This window comes from Daucus carota, chromosome 2 (genome assembly GCF_001625215.2).
Source record: "Daucus carota subsp. sativus chromosome 2, DH1 v3.0, whole genome shotgun sequence".
In the NCBI taxonomy this organism is placed as follows: domain Eukaryota; kingdom Viridiplantae; phylum Streptophyta; class Magnoliopsida; order Apiales; family Apiaceae; genus Daucus; species Daucus carota.
Window position 1 is genome coordinate 13,474,977 of NC_030382.2, and position 8,367 is coordinate 13,483,343.

Sequence of the window (8,367 nt, forward strand, 5' to 3'; positions counted from 1 at the left end):
TGATGTATGGTTAGGGGACAAAGAAGATTGATAATGATTTTTTGGAGAATTAACTCCGTCACCTCCATCACCTTGTTTTTCCATTATGAATCAAAGTGATAACAGAGAAAACTTGTTAATGTGTATATATATATGGGGTGTGTGTGTGTATGAAATCAAGAATTTGAACAAAAGGGATTATGTTGAACTTTTTTTTAATCTGATCCCAGTATTGTAAGAGGGTGAATATGGTGTATGAGATGGGTAGCTAGCTTCTCGAGTGCAACGCTACTTGTAAAGTGGAGCCTAAATTACTAGCCATTGATTTTTTTCATCTAACGATCCATATCTTATTTTTTTTATCTTATATTACCTTACATAAGTGTAATACTTCTTATGAGTGAATACCTAATTAGCAACCAGCTTGTTGAATTAGTTTTTCTTTTATTCTTTTTAAATAAATACTTTAGTAATGTTTTCCATTATTCATATTTAAACACTTGATATTATTTTCAAATAGTTCTAGACCTTTTGACAATGTATATAAAGTAAATTAAATAATTTTTTAAATATTTAGAAAACATATATGACTACTAAATTACTAAACATATATGACCACTTATATTCTGCAATTAAAACACTACCAAATTTATTGTTTTGCGAAATACATTCGATAAATATCACTATTTCATTGAAAATGTTGAAAATTATGTATGCTAAACAAGTAGAATATGTATGTTCTGCAAGATCAAAAAATGTTCTGCATACTAAATTAAACATGGCTTCGTAAAATAATATGTTTTTTGATGTTTTATTTGCAAAATGGATAAAATTTGCAACATTGTCAATAAAATAATGTTTATTGTAGAACATGATTCGAAAAATAATACGTTTTGCAATGTTTTTATGGTTTATTTTAATTGCAGTACATAAGTCGTCTTCAAGTCTCAAATGAAAACCTAGTCTCCATATAACTTAACGCATATATATATATATATAGATATACATATATATAGATATACATATATATAGATATACATATATATAGATATACATATATATATATATATATATATATATATATATGGTATGATATAAACACTCACTTGATGAGATTGATGGTCCATTACTAGGTGATAGGTTTTATGATGAGATTTTGTATGTAATTTAATATATTTCCACCATATATTTTACATATGGCATTTCATTTATTCTTTCTAAAGCAGGTTCAATAAAATATCAGAAGTATTTTGACAGGAAAATCTATAGCCAAGAATGAAGCTTGTAACACTCATCTGCTTAAGAAATGCACGTGCACTGGTACAAGGTGCAACTCAAGGAGGCAGATCCAAGCAACTGAAATTAATAGCACAATTCCACAAGCACGGGATGACATTTGTTCAGCCTGTCACGAAGGAGGTAGCATAAATATGTGTGGTCGATGGCTTGGTTAGAGGTGCGCCTATTTTAAGTTAATTTATCCTTCTATAATGGTATAGCTTGTCTTGTTTGTTTCCGCTTGCTATTGTTAAAATGTGCGCACATATTACGTACATATGTACATAGTAGTGTATCTGTACATAGTATTTGTTGCAAGAATGTTTATTTAAAATCTTTCATATACAGAGTGTTCCTTATGGTGACTGGTTTTGAGATTGAGGTCGATAAGAATCAGCCATCTGCCTTGCAGTATGTGGAGAAGCAAATGCTCTCCACGAAGAGCCTGCTTGCACCATTATGAGCCACAGGTGTTGAGCCATGAAACCCTTAATGCTTGTGAATCATGACTCGCATCTGGAGCTATTGCTTTCTGTGAGGTCTTAATTTCTTCAGTTAGTCGTTTAGGAACGTTCAACTCTTTTAGCACCATATTTACTGGCGTAGATTCAGGAACAACAGTTTCTGGTGTCTGACCATATCCCACATTCAACGCACCAGGCGCCTCAAACGGCTGAGGGTGAAGAAAACCCATTCCAATATTAAGATCACCATAAAGTTCATCGTACTCATCATCATCGCCAATCAATTCATCCTGGCGCTGCATAATTTGTGGAAGGGTTGAAATGAAAATAGACAAGGAAGACTTTGACCAAATAGTGATCTGTAAGTGTAACCAGCGTGATCGTATATGTAAGTTACCTAGAATATAAGAATGCTGTACTAGAACTGTATATATGTCATTGTTATAAACTTCTTTATGAACTTTATTATCATATCATTGTAGCAGACAGCATAATACCAATTTAATTGGGCAGACATTTGACTTGAATGTCTTTGGAATTAAATAATTATTAATTGTGAATTTTTGATACCAAGATCTTTTTAACTATTTTGTTTCGTTGATTTTGGCTATATATGGCAACATTTCAGTGTGCCAGCTTAATAAAGAGGTAGTTAAGGGATAAAACAAAGTATATGTCGTAACACCTCAACTTAAAATGCAACTTAAAATAACCGGCAGTTCGGCTTAATTATAGCGAATTTCTACTTTTTGCATACAGATCGTGAAACAGCTGTGGGCATACATCTGAAGAAACAAGCTACGGAATCCTAGTGAGTAACAAGGTGCAAAATTGAGAATTTTCGTTAAGTTGTGTTGCAAGGTTTCTATTGCTTTGTCTTCTTTCTTGAAGCTTGAATGAGTAAGTTAAGGCTCCAACTTCAACGGAGTTCTGTTTTGAAATGGATGGAGGCCGTAGGAACTGTGATGGGTAGCTTCTCGAGGATCAGTTGTTGCTCTGGTTAGTTTTTGGACCATAGCATGAAGTTTGATGGGTGGCATGGAAGACAAAGCACGTGGTTTGGAGTTGTATATATTTGTCAAAACTATACTAAGCGTTAACTATCACTGTAGAGGCGTGGGTCATGAGTAGCTTCAGCTTCGATTCTTCGACAACTAAAATTAAGCCACTTGTTATAGCAAAAATCAAGGTTTTGGCTCCATTAGCGGTGAGCATTTGGTGCTCATAATGTACTTGATGTCTAATAAGGCTATGAACATACAAGTTCAATAAGAAATTATTAGACTTCCATATTTCTACAATGAGTGTGATGAAATATAGAGAAAAATCCACTCAACAACCATTAAACTAATGCAATAGTTTCTCCAAGTTAATAGCTCCACAAAAGCACTCTAACAACTGCGAAAAATATTACAAAAACTTCAATGCGAGGGAAGTCTTAGAAACCTTCCCTATTAGTTGAACTCCTCCGCAAAACGGAAGGCTTTTCACTGCTCTTTCGGTGACATAAAGCATATTCAATACCGACATAAGCTTTTGCTTGTCCCCAAAATCATCTAAACCCTCTACCTCTTCTTCTCCACACAAATCCTTCCCATTCATAATCACCATGGGAAACCTCACCTTTTCTTTACCCACCGGCTCTTTAAGCTCTTTCAAATATATAGGCTCTTTGGAACAGTTTATCTCCTCAAATACAACATTTCCACTCAACAGAACCTTCTTTTCCAACCCATTTGCGCCTAGGCCATTGTTAGCACTCGTTGTGTAAAGAATTACCTTGTCGCTCGATGGCTCAGATCTGGACAAAGACCCGTTCCAAAATCACTATTGCAACTACAAGAATCACTAGTTTATACTGCATTAATCACTGTTTTATATAGTAAAATCTACAATTTTTATTTTTCATAATTGAGAAAATTATCTACTTATTTGAACTATTAGTTGTCGTTAATTTATTAATGATCAATTATGGTAATAGGAGGTGTATAATAGCCGTAAGTGATGAAAGGGGGCGTGTGATGGTGGCAAGAAGTCGCTAATTAATTGTGGTAAGTTATGGTGGCAAGCGGCGATGACTATTAGTGATGGTAGCCGGTGGTGCCCCGTTATAAAAAAGTATTGGTAATGATGTTAAGAGGTCCCTTACTATAATACCGGTAAAGTTGATGATTATATACATTGTATATATGTTTATATATATTTATATTCGCGAGATATGCTATATAAAAACTAGTGATATGTTATGTAAAAATTAGTGATTTCCGTTGTTAAAATATATATAAAAAACGTACCAGAAACTTGATTTTTAATTTTTAGGCTAATTTTCTTAAACATCTTATTTTGTTATCTCACATCCTTTTAATGTCTTATCAAAATAAAAATCATTCTACATTCATCATTTTATGCAATCATCTCTTCATCTTCTTATTCTCCCTACTTAAAATTCCACCTTCCTCATCAGCCTCTTGTTCATAATTTACCTTCCGTGGGCGGAACTAGACCAATGACTACGCTGGGCTGCAACTGGCCAAAAAAATATTTTTACAATATATACATATATATATATATATATATATGAGCAAACTAAACCTAATTCAAAACCTAATTCTATTCTTTACATTCCGCACAATTAAAACCGCCTCTGCTTCGCCGCTCTGTCTCCCAGTCCAGGCCGATTCCAAATCCTGGTTCGGCCCCTACTTCGCTATTAGCATCTCTTCTTAATTTATCATTTTTAGTGTAATCACTACATCAACATCATCCACAACAATCATTGGGATGATATTTTCCATATATCATATATATGACGATTTGTGCTCGATCCACGCCTAATGGGTAAGCCATTATCATATTTTACTTTTTACTTTGGATTTATTTTGAAATTTACAAATTTGGATTAATTAATCCAATGATGGATTTTCTTTCTGATTTTCAATGTAAGATGTAAATTTTCTAACTGAGCCTTAATTTATCTTCTTTTGTTTTAGTGTAATCACTCTATCACCACCGTCCGCAACAATCATTTCTTTTATGTTCTCGATATATCATAAATCTGAAGATTTGTGCCCGATTAATTCATGCCTGATCAGTAAGTCATTTTCATCTATTTACTTTTGATTTTGGATTTATTTTTATTTGTACATATATTGGTTTAATTGAATGTTGGGTTATGATTTTTGAGTTTCGATCTAAGATATGAAGTTTCCAATAAACTCTTAATTTGATGTTCATCTTATTTCAGTATATGTGAAAGAATTATTCTAAACAATGAAGAAATTGCTCCAACATACTTAAAATGCCTCCTTCATCATGTGCTAAGCAGGTAATATTTTTTATTGTAGCTAATATGTCGTACTAGTTTTTCATCTTTAATTTAATTAGTAAAATCTCTTGTTAAAATTTTATCATAGGAATTTAAATTCACTACACCATATTTCACCTATGCAACGGCTGAAAAATGTAGCCTAAGGGCTTAAAACTATTACAGTAGACCTTTTGGTCACATTTTTGACAAAATTAGGTGTTGCATTTGTTGTCGTTGCAATAGACCTCTGTTGGAGCAGATATTTGGTTTCTTGCAACGTTTTTGAGGTATTGCAATAGACTTTTAGTTGTAATCTGTTGTAACATTTTCGAGGCCTTTGGTAATAATTTTATAGTATTACAATAAATTTAGTGTAACATTTCTTTGTAACACTATATACTTAAAAAGTGTTGCATGCCAATAATTTAATATTTTGTTGTAACACTTTTGTGCAACATTAGTAAATCAATTGCAATACTTTTTAATTTTTTGGTAACACATTTCTCCAACATTTTTGTGTGTATTGTAATCCTTTTAAATTGTTGGGCGTGATTAACAGTGATATTATATAAATGCAATAGTACTTGAAAATTTTCTTAACTTGAAATTGACAAAAATAGAATGCAAAGTACAAACCGAGTCATCAAATTGAAAGATAAATAGAAACCAGACTAAGGTGCCAACTTATAAACTATCCATACAAAAGTCAATCCAAAAGCAAGCATAGATAAAGATTTAAAAATAAAAAGTGACTAAAAATCTTCATTTTCATCACTATGTTGAGCAGCTGCCTTCCCATCCTCCTCGCTGTAAAATGACTAAAAGCTGCACAAAACTAGTTTGTATTAGTATATGGGGACCATATAGAATCCTCTTCTATTGACTTCTACCGTATACTATTTATATTAATTTGCAATATACTTCAGTTAGAAGCAGAGATGCATGAGCTATTATAATATCAACTAAAAAGCTATAGATAAATAACATACTATTTCCAGCTGATATAATAAAATTGCACTCTTAAATTTTCATCCAAGTTAATGGTCTCATACTTGCCACCATAGGAAGTGTTAGCTTGCTGCAGAGGTCCAATAATGTCCATCCCATGGCTCCCTGCGTGTAGTACCTCCTTTATCTTTAGAAATTCACACACCTTCATTGTGTGACTCTGAGCAGAGTATATTTCGAACAAGGTAAACATTCTCTGAAATAACTCAAGTGCTACATACCTTGTTACGGCTTCTGCCACTTATTATATATAGGTGTGAGTAAGTGCCTGGAGACTTACTGGACGGCTGAGCATATCTGCATATTCATATCCAGTAGAATGTCTTCAAACTCATATCTGTTAGAATGTGATCAGATATAAGTGTGATGTAGGTCATATTTATATATTTGTTGTATGTACGTCGTACTTGAGTTATTATGCTAACTTGCAAGCAACAAGTATAGGATATCTATAAAGTTGAAGGGGCTATATTAAAAAGATATCTATTAGGTAGATAATAAATTGTAGAACAATCATTATGCAGTAACTTGTGATTACTATCTCTTTGTACATAATCAATAAAAGTCACAATCGTTAGCTCATTTTAGTTCTACATGATATAGGAAAAACTAACCTGGAGATGCCTCTACACTACTTTCGGAAGTCTGGTGTCTGGACCGGTAAAGTAGCCTGTACATTAGCGCTTGTAACATTGTTACCATAAATCCTTACCAAATTCGACAAAGAAACCCATAAACCAAAACCCCACAATGAACCTGCTTACCCAAATCCTTACTTCTGACACAAATAGTCAAAACCCCATAAAAACTAACTCATTAAACCCAATCGACGACCTCCTCAACTCCTTAAAAATCCTCACATACTCACCAAACTCCCAACTCTTGACATACCCAACAACCATACTATTCCACCACACAACATCCCTCAGCGGCATTCTATCAAACAACCTCCTAGCAGCACCCACCATCCCCAACTTAACATACCCAGAAACTACATTATTTCACATCTCTCATATTTCATCAAACAGTTGGCGGACAACAACATATATCATCACCACATTTACAGTACATTTTAATCAAATTATTCAATAAAAACGTACAATCTAACATGGTACATATAGAGAAAGACAAGACAGAAAATTGAACAAACTAACATAGTGGATACAGAGCAACATTAATAACTCTCAAAATCTTACCCTAATCGAACAAATTAAGACACAAAATAAGAACAAAGAAAAAAACACAAAAAAAGATACAAAACCCTAAAAAATTTAAGCTCTAAAGAGCACAAAATAAGAACACAAAGCCCTAATCGAAATATTCGGACATGAATTAGGATAAAGATACAAATTTTTCCTTGATTGATATTAAGGATTCGCAGCGTGAGAGACGAAAGGATTTGCAGCGTGAGAGAGGAGAGGAGAGAAGAGTAACAATAGCGTGAGAGTACTGGAGACTCGAGTGAGATTGGAGAGGATTTTGTTTGGGGGGTTTGTTTTGGGGGTTAATTTTGGGGGGTTTGGTTTGTCCGGCCAACAGAAATAAAGAAGCCCGCCTATTGTTTTGGTTTAATTTGATAAAAATGTTGCGAACTATTGTAACATTTGACAAATGTGTTACAATTGGTATTAAAATTTTTGAATCTCTGAAAAAGATACTAGGCATGCAACACTTTTCAGTTTTAGGCAACATTTTCGAAAAATATTACAAAAGGGTAGCTGTTTTTTTGCCTACAGCAACATTTTGTGCAGCATTATTGACTTTTGCTGTTGCAATAGCCGAAATATGGTGTAGTGATTGTTGGATTTATTTGTGAAAATATTTATGATTTTCATTTGGAAAAGAAATGTAAATATTTGGTATGATATAAACACTCAATTGAAGCAAATCTTGATTTTAATTAACATGATTTGTTTTGAAATAAATACATCAATAAACATAAACTTTTGTAATGTTTTTCATACTTTTCCCTAACAATATTGATGTAAGTTCTATTATTTTATATTTATATATCTACAGTATATTTTTGAAGTGTTTTGTATACTAAAGTAATACTATATTGTGACATTATGCACGCAAACGCATGTTCTTTTATATTTTATCGATCACGAGTGTTTTCTACCTAATTATAAGAGAAAAAAAATCATATTTCTTCGTATCATCTAAATACAACATAATTTTTATTGATAAAAGATTCCTCAATTTTTAGTTTGATTAAGGGCCTAATTTAATTCACTCTAGACCTATATTTGCGTATAAAAATAAATTTTGCATGTAAGATTTGATTATCTTTGAGGGAAAAAGAAAAATCAATATTATTCAATAGTTAAA

General features: G+C 32.7%; 1 long non-coding RNA gene across 1 annotated transcript; it reads right to left on the reverse strand.

Annotated features, from left to right (window-relative positions):
• Positions 1-5,612: 5,612 nt before the first annotated feature.
• Positions 5,613-7,606, reverse strand: LOC108209399 (uncharacterized). The gene is made up of 4 exons (XR_010288595.1): positions 6,651-7,606; positions 6,258-6,373; positions 6,018-6,141; positions 5,613-5,853 (listed from the first exon to the last, which is right to left on the reverse strand). It is a non-coding gene; the product is annotated as an uncharacterized LOC108209399 (long non-coding RNA).
• Positions 7,607-8,367: the final 761 nt, after the last annotated feature.